At 40.4% G+C, this 18,816-nt stretch overlaps 1 protein-coding gene across 3 annotated transcripts in view; it reads right to left on the reverse strand.

Annotated features, from left to right (window-relative positions):
- The window catches only part of WASF3 (WASP family member 3), a 70,386-nt gene extending 52,295 nt beyond the window's left edge, over positions 1 to 18,091 (reverse strand). For 2 of the 3 annotated variants that reach the window (XM_062577098.1, XM_062577080.1), the window contains exon 1: positions 8,987 to 9,061. The gene's annotated coding sequence lies outside the window, so the exon portion shown is untranslated. Of the gene's footprint in view, positions 1 to 8,986; positions 9,062 to 17,999 lie in introns of those variants that run through there. The other variant, XM_062577089.1, reaches the window with a different exon arrangement.
- Between the last annotated feature and the right edge of the window lie 725 nt (positions 18,092 to 18,816).

An 18,816-nucleotide genomic window follows, 5' to 3' on the forward strand; every position in this document is an offset into this window, starting at 1 on the left:
TGACAGAGCACTGGAACAGGTTGCAGAATCTTCTTCTCTGGAGATACTCAACACCCCGCGACACCCCAGACACAATCCTGTGCAATGTGCTCTAGGTGACCCTGCTTGAACAGAGGGGGTTGAACTAAATGATCTCCAGAGGTCCCTTTCAACCTCAACCATTCTGTGATTCCATGAAAATAAAATCTCAGTTCATCATTAACACTCAAGCAATGTCAATTTTTGATATAATTGTGAATATACACATTCCTTCTAAAACAGATTCCTTCTTTCCATAAAATCATCATGAGGAAAAGAATCTCACAAAAGTCATAATCAAAAAATTCTCACTTGTTACCTACTATTTCTCTGACTCCTCTCCTAAGTGCCCCATTTGATTCATAGTCACTGACTAAACTACAGGAAGTGCTAGACAGTTTCCACAGGATAAGATTACAGAAAAGCAGAAAGCATAACACTTATCTCTGGTTAAAAATACATAGCTGTCCAAGTTTTGTTTAAAAATAATGTTTTGAAACTTTCTAAACAAGACTCCTAAAAAGGATACAACATGCAAGCAAATTAATGAACAAACTGTCTAGCATGAAGAGGATTACTTCAGAAATCCACAGGAGAAAAAAAAATACAGAATTCAATGCAAGACAACTTTTAGACAGACTGAGGATTAAAAATATCCAAGTACGCGTTCTTCATCAAAATAGTGAAAAAGACTTTACTTATTTGAAGGTCTACTTTCTCAGTTTGGAGAAGGGCTTTTAAAACATGGTTTCAGATACAGAGATCCAAAGCTTACTACTGTAGCTCAATCTGTAGCTCAAACTAAAAACAGTAACTCTTATCAATACCCCAAAAAAGGAAGCATTTTAAACCCATAATACTGATTTGTCTTGTTACTTTCCTGCATACATTCGATCTCAAAAGCATGATACTAGTATCTCGCACACTACTGTAGCACTGCAGCAGTCATCTGGGGAACACAACGCCGGAGGCCTTGAAGGCCAGGACCACGTGCCGATTACCCGTTAGATCCCACTTGCAATCTTTGGTAATTCTGTAGTGGGACAAGGGGCTTTTGGAACACCCTCTTCCGTAAAAGGGTCATAAATCACTCACTCAGAAGAAAGGGTTTCTTGGTACTTTTATAATACGTAAAAATGAAAAATAAATAAAATGTATGAAGAAATGCAGCAGAAAAAGGCAGCAACAGGGTCTTACTAAATGGTATCTTAACATAACACTATTCTAGAAGACAGCCTGTTTCAACTCCATGGAATCAGGATCATGCGGATGGTTACAGGCTGCATCAAGAAAGCAGCTGTTCTCCATCCAGGAGCAAGACATTTGCACATCTGGTTTTGGCTAAAAGTTACTGCTCATATCACTCCATGGCTAACTCTCCCACAGTCTGGAAACAAGAGAAGAAAAGCATGCAGACTTCAGCAATGTTTGGAAAATAGGAGACACCCTTCACCCTAGCAGGCACAAAAGTTATCTACACAAACCTTACAACTGGATTTATCATCAACATGAGTATGCAAGAGAACAGATCAGAAGAATAAGCATGTTTTCTTTAGAAGAAAACCCTTTTCATTACTCTTCCTCTTTCTCTGTAAGTGCCTTCTAAAACATTTCTTCCTTGACAAATCTCTGGAAATTCCCTCACTACATTTATTCTACAGTTTTAGTAACAGTGGACATTGAGACCAAATCAGTAGGAGACACACTGGAAGATATCTGAAAAATGCAGTTGTTCCTTTTTCTGTTTGAAAATTTCAAAAAAAAAAAAAAAAAACAATCACTGCTTTTAGACAGACTTAGACATCATACTTATTAATCAGTAAAGAACCACCATTTATAAGACTGTATCTCAACAGAACAAAATGGTTAGTGCCTCACTGGAGTGGAGCTCTGTGTCTCAATTAAGGGGATTGCTATGCAAAGTAATAAGGAGGAGGAGGGTCGGGAGGAAGGAAGAGGAATGAAAGCATTTAACAGGTGAAATATTTGAGTAGTTAACTTTTCTTTTTACATCCTAGCTAGAAAGCTATTCTTGAAATAATATTAGGGTGTGCTAATCTCTAACTGCATGGTTCAAGTTCATCCTCATTTGTCAAGGTTTTTTCCCTTATTACTACTGTTTTTAAAGGTCAGATGAACCCTAGTTTTTCTTTATTTCTGTCGGGTCCTTTCAGTTATCCATATTTCTGCCTGTAAGTCTGTTAGGCTAAAGAAGTTTTACATGGATCTACAACATCATGAGCCTCACTGAATGCAGAGGAGCTTCACAATTCACAAAGATCAAACAAATGTCAGAAATTCAGAAGTACTTGAGGTTAAGTTCATTTTTTCTTTCAATAAGACAACTGAAGTGGCTCATAAACCAGGTATGCTGTTAGCATATGATTTTATGGTTCTAATAAAAACTTGTTTTCATGAAGATGAATTTTAAAACTATTTCTGCTTTACATTGCTTTAACCCAATCAGGATTAATTAGTTGGAGAAGTTTTTGGGTGTTTTTTTTTTAATTATTATTAATAAAGAATCCTGTGGCTTCTGTACAAATTTTGAATAACCCATGTGCACCAGTCACCCATGTCACCAGTAACATCAGTGAAGATTTCCATTGCCTACATATCCCTCAATACCATCAGCTGACTGCTAACATCTTAAATCTAGATAAAAGCTATTACAGCAAATGTTATTCTTTCATTCCCCATTTCAACCATTTTTTACAAAAACAAGTTTTTCAGGTGCCTGCTTCAGCCCATATACCAATATTTTAAGTACCTCAAATACTAGAGTAGACAATCAGCTGCTCCAAAGTTATTATTTTAACAAAGAGATTGTTTAAAAAAGAGATTTAAAATAATGGGGTAACAAATTGATATGACATTGAAATCTGATGTTCCACTGCTGGAAAGAACACCTAAAATGTCTTACTCCAGAGCCCTCCTCACAGCTCAAATACTAACATGAATGCTGTCCTGGTCTCCCTCAGCATCTTGCCTATGCCATTTTCCCTCAGTTCTCCAACCACTGCAACAATTTCCATTTTCAAATCCTGTTCCCAGTGCACGTTATTCCTCTGCTGCACATTTTTAAAAGGGCAAAAAACATGGATGATTTTCATGAACTAAAAGCAGATCTACATCATGTAGAGATACAGACATCCCGACTTCGGGAAAAAAAAAAAAAAAAAGCTTTAAAAGTTTTGCAACAGTGATGACTGGCTGCTAAAAGGCATGCGCCTTCAAAAAAATCCACATTACTTTTTATCATCTGAAGAGCAAAAGCTACTGTCTTTACCACCACGCAGAGAGGAGCGGCAGCACAGAACGCATCCTGCGAAGTCTGCAGGTGCCCAGCGCAACACCCATGCCCGCCCTCGCTGCGGCGGACAGGTCAAAGGCAAGCGCGTGCCTCATGCTCGGGAATGGAAGCGAGCAGATGTTTTGGTTACTGCTGACCACCCCACGCTGGAGGAGGGAAGAGTCAGCAGGGAGCCCAGCATGGCTCCAGCTGCACGGGAGAGCAAAAGCTGCAGGATGCCTCGGGGCTCGAGCCCCGCGCCGCAGGCAGGGCCGGGGACACAGCTGCAGCCCGCTGCTTCCTCTTTCTCCCTTCGTTTAACAACTGCTCGGTGTTGGAGGAAGAGCAGCAGAGGAACAAATAGTTACAGAAAAGAAGGGAGGTGCAATCAGAAGTTTGGGAACTGCTGACATCAACTGTGCTAAGCCTTTGTTCAAGAATATTAGGCATGCACACCGCATGCAGTCGTACCAGATTAAGCACTCGATGCTTTAGAAAATCTTCAGCCTTCTGCCCCAAGTGACCTTGTTTGAATTGTTTAAAAAGCTCCTTCTAGGCCCAATCTGTGACCAAAATGTGGTGAGGTGGTATTACCACCACAGTCATCTGGGCTGATCTCATGCATCACTGAGATTACAAAATCTCTGGCAAATTCTGCACTGAGTACAAAGTACTAAACCAGGAGTTACGGAACCTTATTTTAACTTTTTATTATTATTATTAAAGCTTTCAGTTAGTATTTTATAAGGCAACCACTGTCTCACCTGAACCCACGTAATACAATTTTTATTTTAACAGATTGTAGAAGCATACTGGCTGTATTTTAGCAGTCTTGTTACAGATTCCTTCAGCAATTCTACTTTTCTTTTTCCCCTCCCTCCAATGTTACTGCCCCCAAAGCTTTTAAGATTACATGTTTTCAAGTTGCTGGCAGTAGAAATAACAGTATTTTCACACAAATGATTGGCAGCACATTTTTCTCCAGTTTTACTCCTACAATTTTACAAAAATTTCCAATTAGGTTTCATTAATGATTTTTCTCTCCTTTTGACACACAGGAAGGATCCAAGTCCAGCTCCCAGAACCGCAAACCAAGGTTTTAATTTTCCACCCTTTAAATGTTTGGGACATTCACACCAACGTAAACTACAACTGGAATCTCTATACACTTGTCTGGAATTTTTACTAGTCAACTAACTATATATTTGATGTCTTTAAAACATTTTTTAAGTGACTTCTAGAAAGTGAATTTTATTCATGCTGCAGGCATACACAGAAGACGACTGAACGGAACAAAATGTTCCACTGAGTTCACCTTCAGCATGACAGTAATACAGAGCTGCCCTGCCCTTGAGAGACTGTTCAGGAGTAGCCTATTATCAGGTTAGTACATAAATATTAAAAAATATGAACCAAAGGTACTACTTTAGAAGGGTATCTTGCGACTTTAAAGTGAACTTAAAATAGGATAATAACATATTATTAGTACAAGCCAACAGACCCACATCCAAATGTTTAAAGAGCAAATAATCATCAAGACTAAGCAGGCAATTTTGCCGGAGGGGGGAATCTTTCCAGTAAATAATCAGGGTAACAATAACTGGTATCTATACAACAATCTTTGAACTACTGCGGATCACTGGAAAACTGAGGTTTAAGTTTTTACAGTTTGGATCCCAAGACAACTTTCTAGATATACTCTTAGTGCAAACTGAAGTAGTGATATCTCCCCTAACCATAAAAAAAACCAAAAAAGTAAAATTAAAATAAAAAAGCTTTATCACCCACGAGTAGCAACCCTCCACTAGTTTCACACTTTTGCTTTGTTTTTCATGCAGATAAGTCACAGGTTAAAAGATGTTAGTTTGAATTATACAACCAATGAAGCAAAGTCTAATCTCAAAGCCCCTTCTCCACTATCTTATGCATCTCCCTGCATCTTATCTTTCTGGTAAGTCTCTCTTTCTGATTTTGTTCAAGTAATTAATGACTAATAATGGACATTAGCCTTTGAACAACAGCAAAACAGTAATGCAATATGACAAATTTTTGGATAAAAAGGCAATCTGATTCCAGGTACAAACAAAGCTCTCTCTTCCCCACATCAGTTTCTTGCTGCACAAAAAATTGAATTTGCCAGGATGGTCAGGTTTTGTCCTTGTGAAACTTAAACCCAAAACAGAGGCTATTGCACATAGTGGCACTGAAGTGGCAACGGGAAGCAATACAACACCCATCCGCACAAACACAAAACTGCTTCCCCTCCCCTTAAAAGAAAAAAAAAAGAAAGAAAAAGAAAAAAGGCTCACTAAGCTAAGATACAGTTAAGTAGTCCAAAGATTAAACTTTCCAAGTTCCTAGAACAGCAACAATACAGTTGATAAATATTTCTCCATCACTTACTACTTTTTCATTAAATGATACTAAGCAACTTACAAGCAACAAGTTTACTATTTAATATTAATACCAGATGCACTTCCAAAGAACAAGGAAGCAAAATAAAAGGGATTAGCCAGAATGCAGACAAAAGCATTTAAGAACACACAAAAAGCATGTTTTAAGATTGCATGTCCCTTTGCAGCTTGTAGAAGAGTGGGTATAAGGAGTGAACAGAAACTATTACAAGCCCAACTGAGTGATTTATGAAGTCTTTCTCCAGCTACTAAGAAACCCTCTGGCAGAGACTACACTGACAAAGTAGGGAGCTTCACCTTCCCCTAAGCCTGTAGGGTAACAGTATCTGTTCTTGGATAAAACTGCTGCAAAGTTCAAGCTTACATAGTACAACTAAAAATAACAACAAAAAAAATTTGAGTTGTGCGGGAAGTGGTTGGCTAGTGAAGGATACCTGCAGCTACTTGATCCTTAAAGCCAACTGCTCTATAAGACATTCTCTTCCGTTCAAAATCATTATAAGTTGTTTCAGAAAAACATAATATCCAAGCTTTCCAGTTTTAACATCCTGCAAGAATTAAAGTCCTTCATGAACCACAAAACAGGACCAGCACTTCACGGTACACCTATGAAAATGACCAAAAAATGCACTGAAGTTTTGTAATTGTAAAACACTCTTAATTCATACAAACCTTGTAATGCACAACAGAATTTAGTCTTATCCTTCCTATCCTTCCTAACTAAAATAAAATTTGGGTTATTTAAATATTTTGTTCAAAGTGGATTTAGAAGATTCAACAATACACGTCTGACAAAAAGAATACTAGTTCTTCAAACTTTATATTTCAGTCAGTTGTTTTAGTTGCAAGATTTCCATCATCCATCTTAGCTTTTATAGCATGAAGTTGAACATCTTAAAGAGAATATAATCATTTTCTATAACTGAGAATATAATCTCAGTTAACGTCACTGTTTTCATTCCTCCAGATTCAACATCTACATTCCCTCCCCTATTTCCTCTCCTCGCAGTTAAATCTCCCTAATGTTCCTATGTAGTGCTAAAGCGTTTTATTTTTCCTGATTCTCACCCTACTGAATAACCTGAATGAACCTAAAATAACTTTTCTGGATATCCAAGACTATTGCATGCTATATCTATGGATCTGCAATAAAGCATAAGGAAAATTGTTCAACATACCAAAGCTGTTCACTGTTTAGACAGCCATCTTTTAGTACAACACGTTCTTCAAGATACATTCTAATGCCTCATTTTCAAAGGCATTAACAGCCATAGTTTTAATCAACAATAACAAAATTGGGGAAGAGGGGCTCAAATTACAGGTTTATAGCCATTGGTTTTCAATTAACAATTAAAACCACCATAAAATGAAGCTTTATTTGTTTACATCTGAACCTTAACACAGTAATTTTCAAAGTTAAAATTAAAAAAAATTACTACAGACTGACTGTGTTCTTCTCCAGACACCAGGAACTTACCTGAGGAAAACTCTTGCCATGCTGTGATGAGCACTTAGGAGTTTAAGGGCTACTCATGCTTGTGGTTTCTACCCTAACAACTAACTGTAGTGTCACACCATTAAATTTAAGCTTCCAAAAGCATTTAACATTTGATTCTGCTGAAAATACAGTTTTACTACATGTTTTGATAATAAAAATCACTTTTTCCCCTTTTAGAAATGCATGATGATGCCAGACATATGCTTGTTTTCCAAACAACAACTGTTTAGAAGAAAGAATACTCCTTCTGATGTCCTTGCCAAACATAACATTCTGTGGTTTAAAGAAATCTGATAGTAGGCATTTCACTTAGCTGAGAGAATAAGAGGGGTTTACAGTTTGCAAGGCATTTTGTCTTGCATCTACTTCCCTCCATTTTAAGTTTCTTTTGGGATGAATGTGGCAGGCAGAAAGAGTATTTTATATCCCTGAGCATTTCCAAAAAAAGCATCAATGGGTTTTAGCAGGAATTAGGTGAAGTAGAAGTTTATCATAATGCATTTTTCCTAGGGGAACACTAGGATATAAAAGTAAGTTTGAAAGAGAAGTAAAATAAGATTTCAGAAGAAATACATAGGAGAGACTTTGCAGAATGAGGAAGAGAAACAGGAGATCCAAATGAGGAAATAACACAAAACAGAACAGCTTCTTTTTAAAATGTAGGACAGAGAGGAAAGGAGATTGTATTTGAGGTTTTTTCAGTAGCTGTTGCCACAGGAACAAAAATATTATTTGTCCCCTAAATGTGCTTATTTCACTGATGCCTAAATAGTTTCAGATTAAAAGCAGAATAGTAAGATTCACAAAGATTGAGCTATATACATCATAAGACTATCATTTCTGTATATTTCAGCATATCAAAATTCAAGACAGTATTTCAAGATATCAAAATATTTTACGTTATCCTTCATTAGTATTTTGGGAAATTAACTACTCACAGAAGTAGTAATTGGACCAGTTTACTAAGTAACATATTCAGTTGTTTTGAAGTATCTGCTAAGACAATGGAAGTTCTGCAATCTTCCCTAAATACAGAATTTTAGCTATTGTTTTCCAGCAGTTCTTGCAAATGAGAGTTGTGAATCTCATTGAACTGAATCTTGCCATTACACACTAAGATACAAAAATTTCTGAAGGCTGCCAAACCTGTTCTAGCATCAGACCAACTAGTAAGACAACAGTTCCACCAGCTAGGAGTGACCAAGAGAAAAAAAAAATACATACACACACACACACACACACACACAATTCTTCCACTTGACAGCAAGATGCAGATTGCTAAGAATTGAGAGGCTCTCAGAATTCACAGGATGGCAATTAGAATAATGTTATTGCAAAACTTTATCTTCTCTAATATTCTTAATATAGCACTGAAACAAGATGGCAAACTTTTTAAAAAAATAAGGCCCCAATCCCAAAAATCTCACAGTAGCATTTCAGATATAGCTATTTCAGGCTAATAAATATCCTGAAGATAAAAACCCAGCTGTTCGTTAGTCTGCCAAAATGAAAGTTTTTCCTGTCATCAATAGTGCAAATCCAGCACAGAAATTCAGCAATTAGGTCTGTCTTTACAGCAGCACTAGCTTGAGATATAATTCAGTGTTGCTCCTAACCCAATCCACATAGCTGTACAGAAACACCTAGCCTGAGTCAAACTATCTTTGAAATTTCTAGATAGCCGGTTCCCCCAGACTATAAGCTAAAGCAGAATATCCAACAGTTATAAAAGCTAGAGTTCATTCAAGGACTGGAAGACTATACCCCTCCTCATGCCCAGATGTTCCTCTGCAAGGCATTTGTATCTCATCACTTCGACATTCAGGCGCTTCATGTTTGTCACACACAAGTTCCAAGTCTTTATTTGTCATAAAGCAGTTACTGCTACGAAACCATGCAAGACTTAGGATCTGCAGAATGGAGCTTCTCGTACAGCACCACAGAAGCAAGCTGGCCAAGACGAAGAAAGACTGGATTCCTCATCTAGAGAAAAACCCAACAGCAAGAGAAGCACTAGTTGTCGATTCTTCTGTAAGGAGAAAGGCAGGCAAAAAGGGTCGTTTCTGTATACCTACAGGTCTTCTTGTCTAGGATAGCTGAGCAAATATCCTTCTCCTACCACGCACTAGATAGCCTGAAACAGCGCCCCAGATCATTCTACAACAGTGAGTGCTAAGAGGTCCTGTTCAAACATGATTCAGAGCTAACTGCCACCCCATTTCAGCACCCAGGCTGGCACACAGAGAGTTGGAAATAGTGTCAGTACTCAAACTGTGTGCAAGCAAGCATTAGCACAAGTCAGAAAATGCCTCAGTATACGCTCAGTATAAAGTTGAAACCACCAAATACAGGCTTCATATGAAGTGATGTGTTATCTCCTCCATGCTTGCAGCTGTTTAAGCATTCAAAGCAGCAGTCAAACTTCAAAAACAAATGAGGGGGGAGAAGTATTTTCCCAGGAAACTATTCTACAATAAGCCTCTGCTGGTATGAATTTCAGAACCCAAAATTCTCTAGAAAACACAGCAGCCAGCCTTGACTGCCATAGAGCTAAAAAGCCACATTTTCACTAAAGTCCAACTTTTAATTCAGAAGTTTAGATCCCTTCATTCACATGCAATGATGCAGAAGGACTTCTCCAATAAATGTTTCCAAGGCTGTTTCAAATTTCAAAACAAAACAAAGCTTCCTAGGCCTTTCCTTGTAGCACACCAGTCCCAATGGTGCTTGCTGTTGTGTTAGCAGAGAATCAAGTTCATGCCGGATGAATGTTTCTCCTCAGCATCATGGAATATTGACCTCTTCCACAAAGGGTTTTCAAAACAAACAAACTCTAAAAATCAATAAATCAATCCCAACATTCACTAGAAATACTATTAACACATTCTGGAACATTACTTCTTACTAATATAAAGGGGCTGCCAGTAGGAAAATATATAAAATTCCTGGGATCCATCAGCTAATGAACTGAGAGCTCAGGTTACGAAGAAAGCACATGGTCTACCGCAATTTAATTTTCCATGTCATAGGAATGCTGGAGAGATTATCTTTCATCTGTCCTGATTCTTTCAGAAAGAGAGTTTTGCATACAAGGGTTATGTACTGCTTACTTGCCTTAAAGGGATTCTCTGCTCTACTGCACACCATTGACCAAAAAGATACTAGCCTTACCAAACCACAGAGCATCACAAGCAGAAGACAGAAAATGAGAGTTAGTTAGCCATTTGGTCAAATGTTTATCTTTCCAACCTCCAAAGGAAGATGTAGCAACAAGAAGAGCAGTTCTAGGCTGCAAGTGAGAATTTACTGGAGAGGAACAAGTGTGCAACAGCTGCATACATCAATTGTGACTGCAAGATAACTACAATTTACAACTATTGTAACAAGTTGAAAAAATTACCAAAGTTTAAAAAGTTTTTTTTAAAAAAATAAGAGAAACATTCAAATAAGGAGATGCTCAGACTCCTGCTGGCCATTACAGCCATCAGCATCAGCTCAAACAAGTTGCAGTCCCAGATTCATTTGGAACTTCAGCTTCTACCAACAGCCACTGCCAGTGCTATCTCACTTTAACTCAGTGATAAGCTGGTAACTGCTCATGGTCACAGTTTATGTAACATTCTCTAGGCATAAACATGACAGTGCTCCAGCAATTCTCAATTTATGCTCTTTTTTTTACGCACAGCTTTACACTATGCCTGCTCTGCACTGGCAACTACACTTGCGTAGAATACTTTTTGATAAGATTACATAGGCTTTTTGCAATCTTCAGTGATGTGGTTATTAGTTCAGTTTTAGTTTCTATGAATAGACAAATAATAAGAGGAAATATTTTTACACATTTTTACTACAGGCAGACAATTTTTTGTCATATTAGCACACTGTACTGCTTCAGGGATCTAAAAACAACCTCACAATCCAAGGATATAAAGACAAAAGCATCCATTAATTCTTCAGTTTGCCATCTCCTATAGAAAACAATTTGGCTACCTGTACTTGGCTTCTAAATACATGGGATCTTCATGTACACTGTATGCAGCACAGACACAGCAGCGTTTAAGAAACTCTTACTGTCTTCAGTTGGCCAAGTACAACTGAATTTTCTTTTGTTGGGTACTCCATTGCACAAGTGAGACCAGCCGACTGTAGAGTCGTCCTTCCTGCTGAAGACGAGTACTTCGCTAAAACCCATAATACTGGGGAGAGGATTCTAGTATGACCCAGATCAGAAACTTCTGATTTTCAAATTATTCTGTCATCACCCATACTGCACATGCTGCCTCTAAGGCTTGCCCAATGATATTATTACATAATACCTCTAATACTATACATCCGCTGTCAGTGTATTTATTCCATCAACGACCACTGCACAGTTCCAGAAACCTCTGCCTCTAACTCTGTTCTCTATCAACATATTAAGAACATTAAACATGCTTAATAAGGAAGAAAGCAAGCTAGTTTTACCCATAACACTGTTATGGTATGAGCAAATTAATTACCCAGCAACCTAAAAGGACAAGACAGTAAAGCAGCCAGCCTTTTCACCATTCTGACAAATGCTGCCAGCAGCTGGTGGATACTAGCAGAAGAGGGCAAGCTCCTCGCAGTTCCTGAGCAGTGCTGGTCCCCACAGGAACTCCAGCCCCACTGCTGGCACTCCTAGCTATGCATGATATTAATATGTGTATTAAGGCCCACTATTAAGCACCTGTGACCATATTCTTGAAATTCCAGTCCACATAGTGCCATGACAGAACTCTATTAAATTTTATCATGCATCATCAGTCCACAATCTGTGTATAAGCTGCAAGCAGAGCCTCCTCAGGAAAGTTCATTACTACTTCCTCTGGGTTACTAGTTGCTACTAAAAAAAAAGATAAATAAATAAAAAAAAAAATCATACCCTGTACATCATTTCTGTATTCAAAAGTAACACATTAAATATATCACTTCGTAACTTTTTTGGTTCAAAACAGATAAAAAGAAATTCTCAAAGAACACTGACAAACATGAGCAGAAGTAGCAGATTACCATGCCAAGAAAATACACCATCAGCCCAATTCCTAACGGGCAGGATCTTGTTACCAAGCTAGAGGAAAAATTTTATCTATCAGTTTCATTTAGATCATGCATTAAACAGTATTTTCTCTATTTACAATATACTTTCCTTCACAGTTTTCAAGTCCTACCAGCAAACATCACGAGGCTGGCAGAGGACTTGGGAACCAGTGTAGCATCTAGAGTTCTAAAACAATGCATATTCAGAGACCAAAAAAACATTCATGGACAGAAATTCATAATTACAGCAGCCAAACAAACCTTAACTCTGCTGTTACAAGAGGAAATGCATAACCATGGTATAAGTGTCAAAAATTTGCCTCATTTAAACTTAACGGTGATGAATATTTATCATTAATGTGAATTTATCTGTACATACCACTCTGTAAACGAACAATGCTTGAGATGTTCAAAGAGTGAAAGAAATTACTTTAAAGTTTCTGTATCAGACAAGACTTCAGCAATTGGGATCTGCAACAAAAGGTCATGCTGAAGAAAAACCAATGAATAGAGTATTGATTTATGGAACTAGAAAGAAAACAAGTCAATGTTCTTGTCTGCGCATATGAACATCTCTCTTTTTCTTCTTCTCTCGTCCTAGAGCAGAACACATTTAAGTCAACCTAAAATTTTGGTTTTGATAGATTAATGGAAGTTAAGGCTGCCTTAGCACAGACTATTTTTATCAACCACAACTACTACAAAATATAAACTTAGAATAGATTCAAATTATCACTGATATCTATACATACTTTATCTATGCCACTTAACAGCACTTTAAATGTGCATCATATTCTGAAGACTCTTAAAAAAAAATCTAAATATCTACAGAACACAGAATTTATTCAAGAACTCAAGCAAAAGTATCTGTACTATGGCTATGTCCAAGACAAAACAAATGCTTAGCCAGTTTCTAACTTAGCACTCAATAGTCTTTGTGCAAATTCTTTCCAGTACTTCTGATTAAAATAAAATGTTTTGCAATAAGAGTTGCAATTATGAATGACCAGAAGAAAACATACACATTTTAAATGTAATCTGTTTGGTTAGCATGTAAGTGATGAAGAAATATTCTGCTTTACAATGTTCTTATGTTTTCAACATACGATTCTCTGCATAAAAAAAAAAAATATATAAATCAAGTTCCATTTGAATGCCCTCCAATTTAAAACACAAAAGATGATTAACTCAGTTACAATACACCTTCAAGCGGCTATTAATAGCTATTCAAAAAAATGCTTTATAAGTTTGGCAATAAATACACTTAATAGAACCACACTTTGTCTTATATCTTGACCCTTATGGCCTTAACTTGGCTGTAATACACGTTGACAGCAAGAAAGAGATAATATTTATAATCAACGGGTAAGAAAGAACTCCAAAATTTAATTTAAAAAATTCCAGCAAATGGAGAGGTCTACCAAAGAAAAAAATATATATATATACACACAGTGATTGACTCTAGACCCTTGGCAAACACCATAGATATAAAAGAATACATCAAGCAAAAACAGTTTAATGGCAGAATATTTTAGTTTATGTCAAACAAACTGATTTGTGAAATTTGTAAATGAAGAATAAGTTAGGGGTTTTCTTTTTTTCAGAAAAAGATGCATAGCTACCAAAATAGCAAGCCTTCAACAAAAAGTTCTCCAGCAACCTCACCTGCCAAAAATAAATAAAGTACACTGAGCTCCTAGTTTACACTTTAAATGAGCACAAAGACTTCCATTTTGATCTTCAGCTGTCTCTGTTCACAAGTTGACAAATTTTCTTAATTTCTTCTCAAATGTGTTGTTCCTTCTTTTGGTAGAGAAGAAATGACATCTATCAGCAACTAAAAATATTTCAGCCATCTGAGTTTTAAACAGAGGGAGAAAACACACTATTTCTTAATCAAAACAAAATGCTGTATTTCAACATCTTGGATAAAAGGCTGGTTTCTGAACTGTCAGATCTACCACTTTCTAGCAATTTTTAAATAATAGTAAGTGTGAAGGAAAGGATTCACAAGTTAAAGCAAGTCAAACAAATCTGATGTAGCTTCATATTATTTTCATTATTCTCTCTAAATACACACTAAATTCTCAGAGAGAACATAAGTACTGTAGATACTACAGCAGTTCCACACAGAGTTAAGACTCAGGATGCCTCAATGTAATTCTTAATCCAGTCACTCACTCATTTTCCTTCACTACAGGTACTCTGTATCCGAGTCCTCCAAATAGATCAGAAATTAATACTCATCTACTACCTCTTTCTCTGCCTGTTTAATGTAAGTCCTGCGGGGCAGTTAATATCTATGACTCATACCACTCCTGGCACAAGGAAGCTCCTGAATGCAATACACAATTGCACAGACACTGGAAAAACACATATTTGTAAGGTGATCCTATTAATGATCTTCACACACACTTTAAACTGGAAAACTAGAACATGACCATGAAAAAAAAAATCACTTTTCCCAATCAGTACTGGGAAAGGGCACCTTCCTGCTATTGAAGCAGCAAACAAAACAGTATCACTTATAAAATTACCCATTGGTCATGCATCACCTAGTTAGGAACTTAAACTAGCAGTGTAATTCATCTAACTTACATCCTGTCGCTCCTATGCGACAAAAATTCCCTACAGCTATGGCCATGAGAAGTTCTGATACCACACATGAACCAGGGAGGTACTGACCTTTGAAATAAGAAAGGCCAAAAAAATTGTGTCACACAACCTATCTCAAATTTAAGTTCAGTTAAAAGACCATATTAAGTAGATACCAACTAAAGATAGGCTTGCAAGAATAGAGTGCAATTAACTGAACTGCAGCAACACTTCTTGCTCATTCTTTGCTAAAAGCAGTCAAGGGAGCTTTGGAAGATGGTACAATTGGAGGGTTTGAAAGAGGAAAGATTTAACTGCATATGTATTTTTTCTAACTCATGCCTTCCACGCAGATTTCTCAAGGCTCTTTCATACTCCAATTACTACAAATTACACTAGAATCTAACTGTTCATGCAAGAAACTTATTCCAAAAGGGAAGATTTTTAAAGGCATGAAAACTAGTTAACTACCTGGTTGTCACTGTTCTAATAAGTCAAATGATCAACCAACATTAGATCTTTTGGGCATCTTCTCCAACACATCTACTCTTCTCTAGTTTTTTTTTTTTTTTTTTTTTTTTTTTTTTTTTTTTTTTTTTTTTTTTGGAATATTGTCCTACTAATCACTATACACAAGAAACTTCAAAGCACTATGACTTACATCTGTTACATGACAGCTTTTCTTCCACAGAGGAATATTTTTGGAGATGCTACTATCCTTACTTCATAGAAGCATATAGCTTGTTCTTCAGGCAGAAAATGCATGCTATATAAACCTGAGCTAACGTAGTCACACCAAGGAGCCACTGGTTGGTAAGTTTACATCATCACTCCTAAAATCCTAATGCTACATTACATGTTGTACAGACAAGACATGCTCTGAAAAACAGAACAGGTTTATGCTGCTATCAACCATAAAATGTCATAAGCATTGAAATGTAGAAAACAAACATAAAGCTTGGCAACCTATTGGCAACCTGCTATGAAAGTCCTTTCTTAAAAGCATAATCAATTTCTGACATATAAATGTATATTTCTGACATACAAAATCATATTGTATTACTTGTATGGACAAACAGAAAGATTAACAAAGGACTATTTCAGTAACTATTATATATATATTCAAGGCTACTGTTTCAGAACCTGTTTGATTAAAAAGTGTTTTCTATTTTTTCTTTATTTAAAGAAAATTGCTTTGGAAAAGGAGAAGAAAGAAGATTGCCTCAATTATATATTATGTACAACAAAACCTTGTGTTCACCACTTAATAACTATATTCACATTTCCACTGGCCACAGAAACACAAAATCAATCTTCAGCGAGCAATAACTAGTTTGCTCTGTACAACTCATCCCAAGACTTCTGCAGGAAATAAACCTAGCTTCCATACTGCCATTGAGAAATACGGCAGTTGATGTTCTGGTCTCAAACTGAAGAGCTGCAGATAAAACATCCTTCTTACTGGACTTACTGAAAACCACCTTCTTACAAATTAACAATGACACAGGGTCTTTATTTTTGGGTAAAAAGAGAACTGTCCTTCCATCTTAGCACATTATCCTCCTCTGAGAAGGAAATGCAAAGTGAGCTGTGACTGAATGCAACACCTAACAAAATAATTCATTGACTCAACTATAGGGTTTAATGCTTGAATCTGGAAGTCTGCAAGCACTGTAATTTGTAGGTTTATGCTAAGAGGTTTCCAACTGGGATGTGCATGCATCATGTTAACCTCTATGTTTCAGAAGCCACACACAACTGAACATCTGAGAAACAGATTACTGTGGTCTGGGAGACCAAGTTGGAGAATCAGAAATACAACCTGGTCCCATTACTTCATTCCCTTCATCAAGCACATGCCAGCAGCTACCACAGGAAATACAGTACCAGGCAAGGTCAAAACAACAGTCTGTCTTGTATAATCATAATGTATTTTTTGATTTGCTGTGTAAAGCTTTTTTTTTTTTTTTTTTTTTTTAAGTCAGTCTTACACAACATATAGGGCAAAATTACCTTCTCTTCACCCTCAGATTTAAGTCTGTTAAACTTCCTGGTTGCTTTCATGTATCCCCCACCTTTTCTAACCATTTCCCCTCAATGCCTATAGCTTACAGAAAGAGCACAAAAGAACTGCAGCTAGTCTGTCCTTGCACAACAACAAAGTGCAAAAACTAAACCTTCTGTCCAGCAATCTCTTAACTGCATCCAAACCCCAAACTACTTGAGTACCGGCCGCACGTCACAGGTTGCTGCTCAGACTGAAAACATCAGTCTCCCTTTAGTCATCTGTAGTGATTAGTAAGCTGTATCAGAAACCAGAAGGGAAAAAGAGGGGAAAAAAAGAAAAAGAAAAAAAGAAGAAGTCGTAGTCACTGCTCAGCCTGCGCTGGGCGTTCAGGAGTTGCGACACAGCCCTGCCTCTCCACGCCTGCAGCCACTCAACGTCCCGTTTTTTTTTTTTTTATCTGACACATTCACTAAAAAAGAAAAGGAGAAACAGTTAACAGATATTTATCTGCAAGAACACAAGGAGGAGGGGGAAAAAAAGGTTTTAAAAGTTCCCGAGCTCCCGCCGAGGGAAGGACTCCCGGCGTCCCGTGAAGCCGGGGACGACGATTTTTCAGCGCTTTCAGGCCACGGGACACCGGCGGAGACGGAGACGCGCCCGGCGGCCGCGGGGCGCCAGGAGAGGGGCCACTCGCGAGGGGAGACACGCGGGAGCGGGGCGGGAAGCGCCGCCGCCGCCGCCCCGCCGGGGCTCGGGCCCGCCCAGCCGAGCCAGCGACCCGCTCTCGGCAGGACGGAGAACTGCCGCGGCCGCGGGAAACCCTCCTGCCGGCGCCGAGAGCCGCAACCTGGGGCAGCCGCCGCCGGAGCGGCGCGGCGCCACCCGAGAGCGGCGGGGCCCTGCTCGCCGCCGCCCGCAGCCCGGAGGCGACGGGCGCCAGCGCAGCCCCGGGGGGCTCCCGCCGGGCGGCCAGGGCGCCCGTCGCTGCCGGCGGGGAGCGCCGAACGGCGAACGGCGGCCGGCTGCCCCTCGGCGCCCCTCCCGGCGGCCGCCAGGCTCCCAGGGAGGCGGGGGCCGGGGCACGGAGCCCCGAGCGCCCCCCGCCCCGCCACCCACCTGCGCCGCGCTCCGCTCCGCTCCGTCCCGTCCCATCCCGCGCCGGCCGCCGCCAGCACCGCCGCGCGGGCGCCGCGGCGGGCTACGCCTCCGCGCCCCGCCCCCGGGGCCGCCGGCCCCGCCCACTCGGGGGTCCCCAGACCCCCGGGCCGGGAGGGGCGGGGCAAGGCCCGCCAATGGGAAACGCCGCCTCGCCGCCAGCCGCTCCCGATCGGCGTGGAGGGTGTCCAATAGGAAAGCCAGGAGGGCGGGGCGGGCTGTCAATCACCGGCCGCCGCTCGGGGTCCGCGCGAGGCCGGGCTCGGCGCCGGGGGAGGGGGGAGCGGAGGTTCCTCCCGCGCCGCCCGCGCGGCCGCTCCCCGCCCTCCGCGGGTGTCCGCCGCCCGCCGGGGCAGCCCGCGGAGCGCTGCGGGCGTTGCGGCCGCCGCGGGGCTGCCTCCCCCCTCGGCACCGATCCCCTTCCCCCGGCGCCCCGCGGCAGCAGCCGCCTCCCGCCCCCGCCGCGGCGCCACGTCGGCCCCTTCAGCGCGCTTGCCCCCCGAGGCGGCGCAGCGCCGCAGCCCGCCCGCGCGGGCAGCTCCCCGGCCGCCCCCCGGCCACTGCGTCTCGCCCTCAGGCCCGCCCGCAGCGCCGTGGGCGCGGAGCCGAGCGCCCGCTCCCCTGTCCCGCCAGCGCCCCCGTCCCCGTGGGGCCGCGGCCGGTGCTGCCGCGGCGCCCACGCGCTCGGCGGGGGCCATCTTGCGCCTGGTGGTCAGCAGGCCCCGGGCGGGTTCACGCACGCACTCGGCCTGCGGCGGGCGGGGAGCGCCCGCCCTGC

Source organism: Rhea pennata, chromosome 1 (genome assembly GCF_028389875.1).
Source record: "Rhea pennata isolate bPtePen1 chromosome 1, bPtePen1.pri, whole genome shotgun sequence".
NCBI lineage: Eukaryota > Metazoa > Chordata > Aves > Rheiformes > Rheidae > Rhea > Rhea pennata.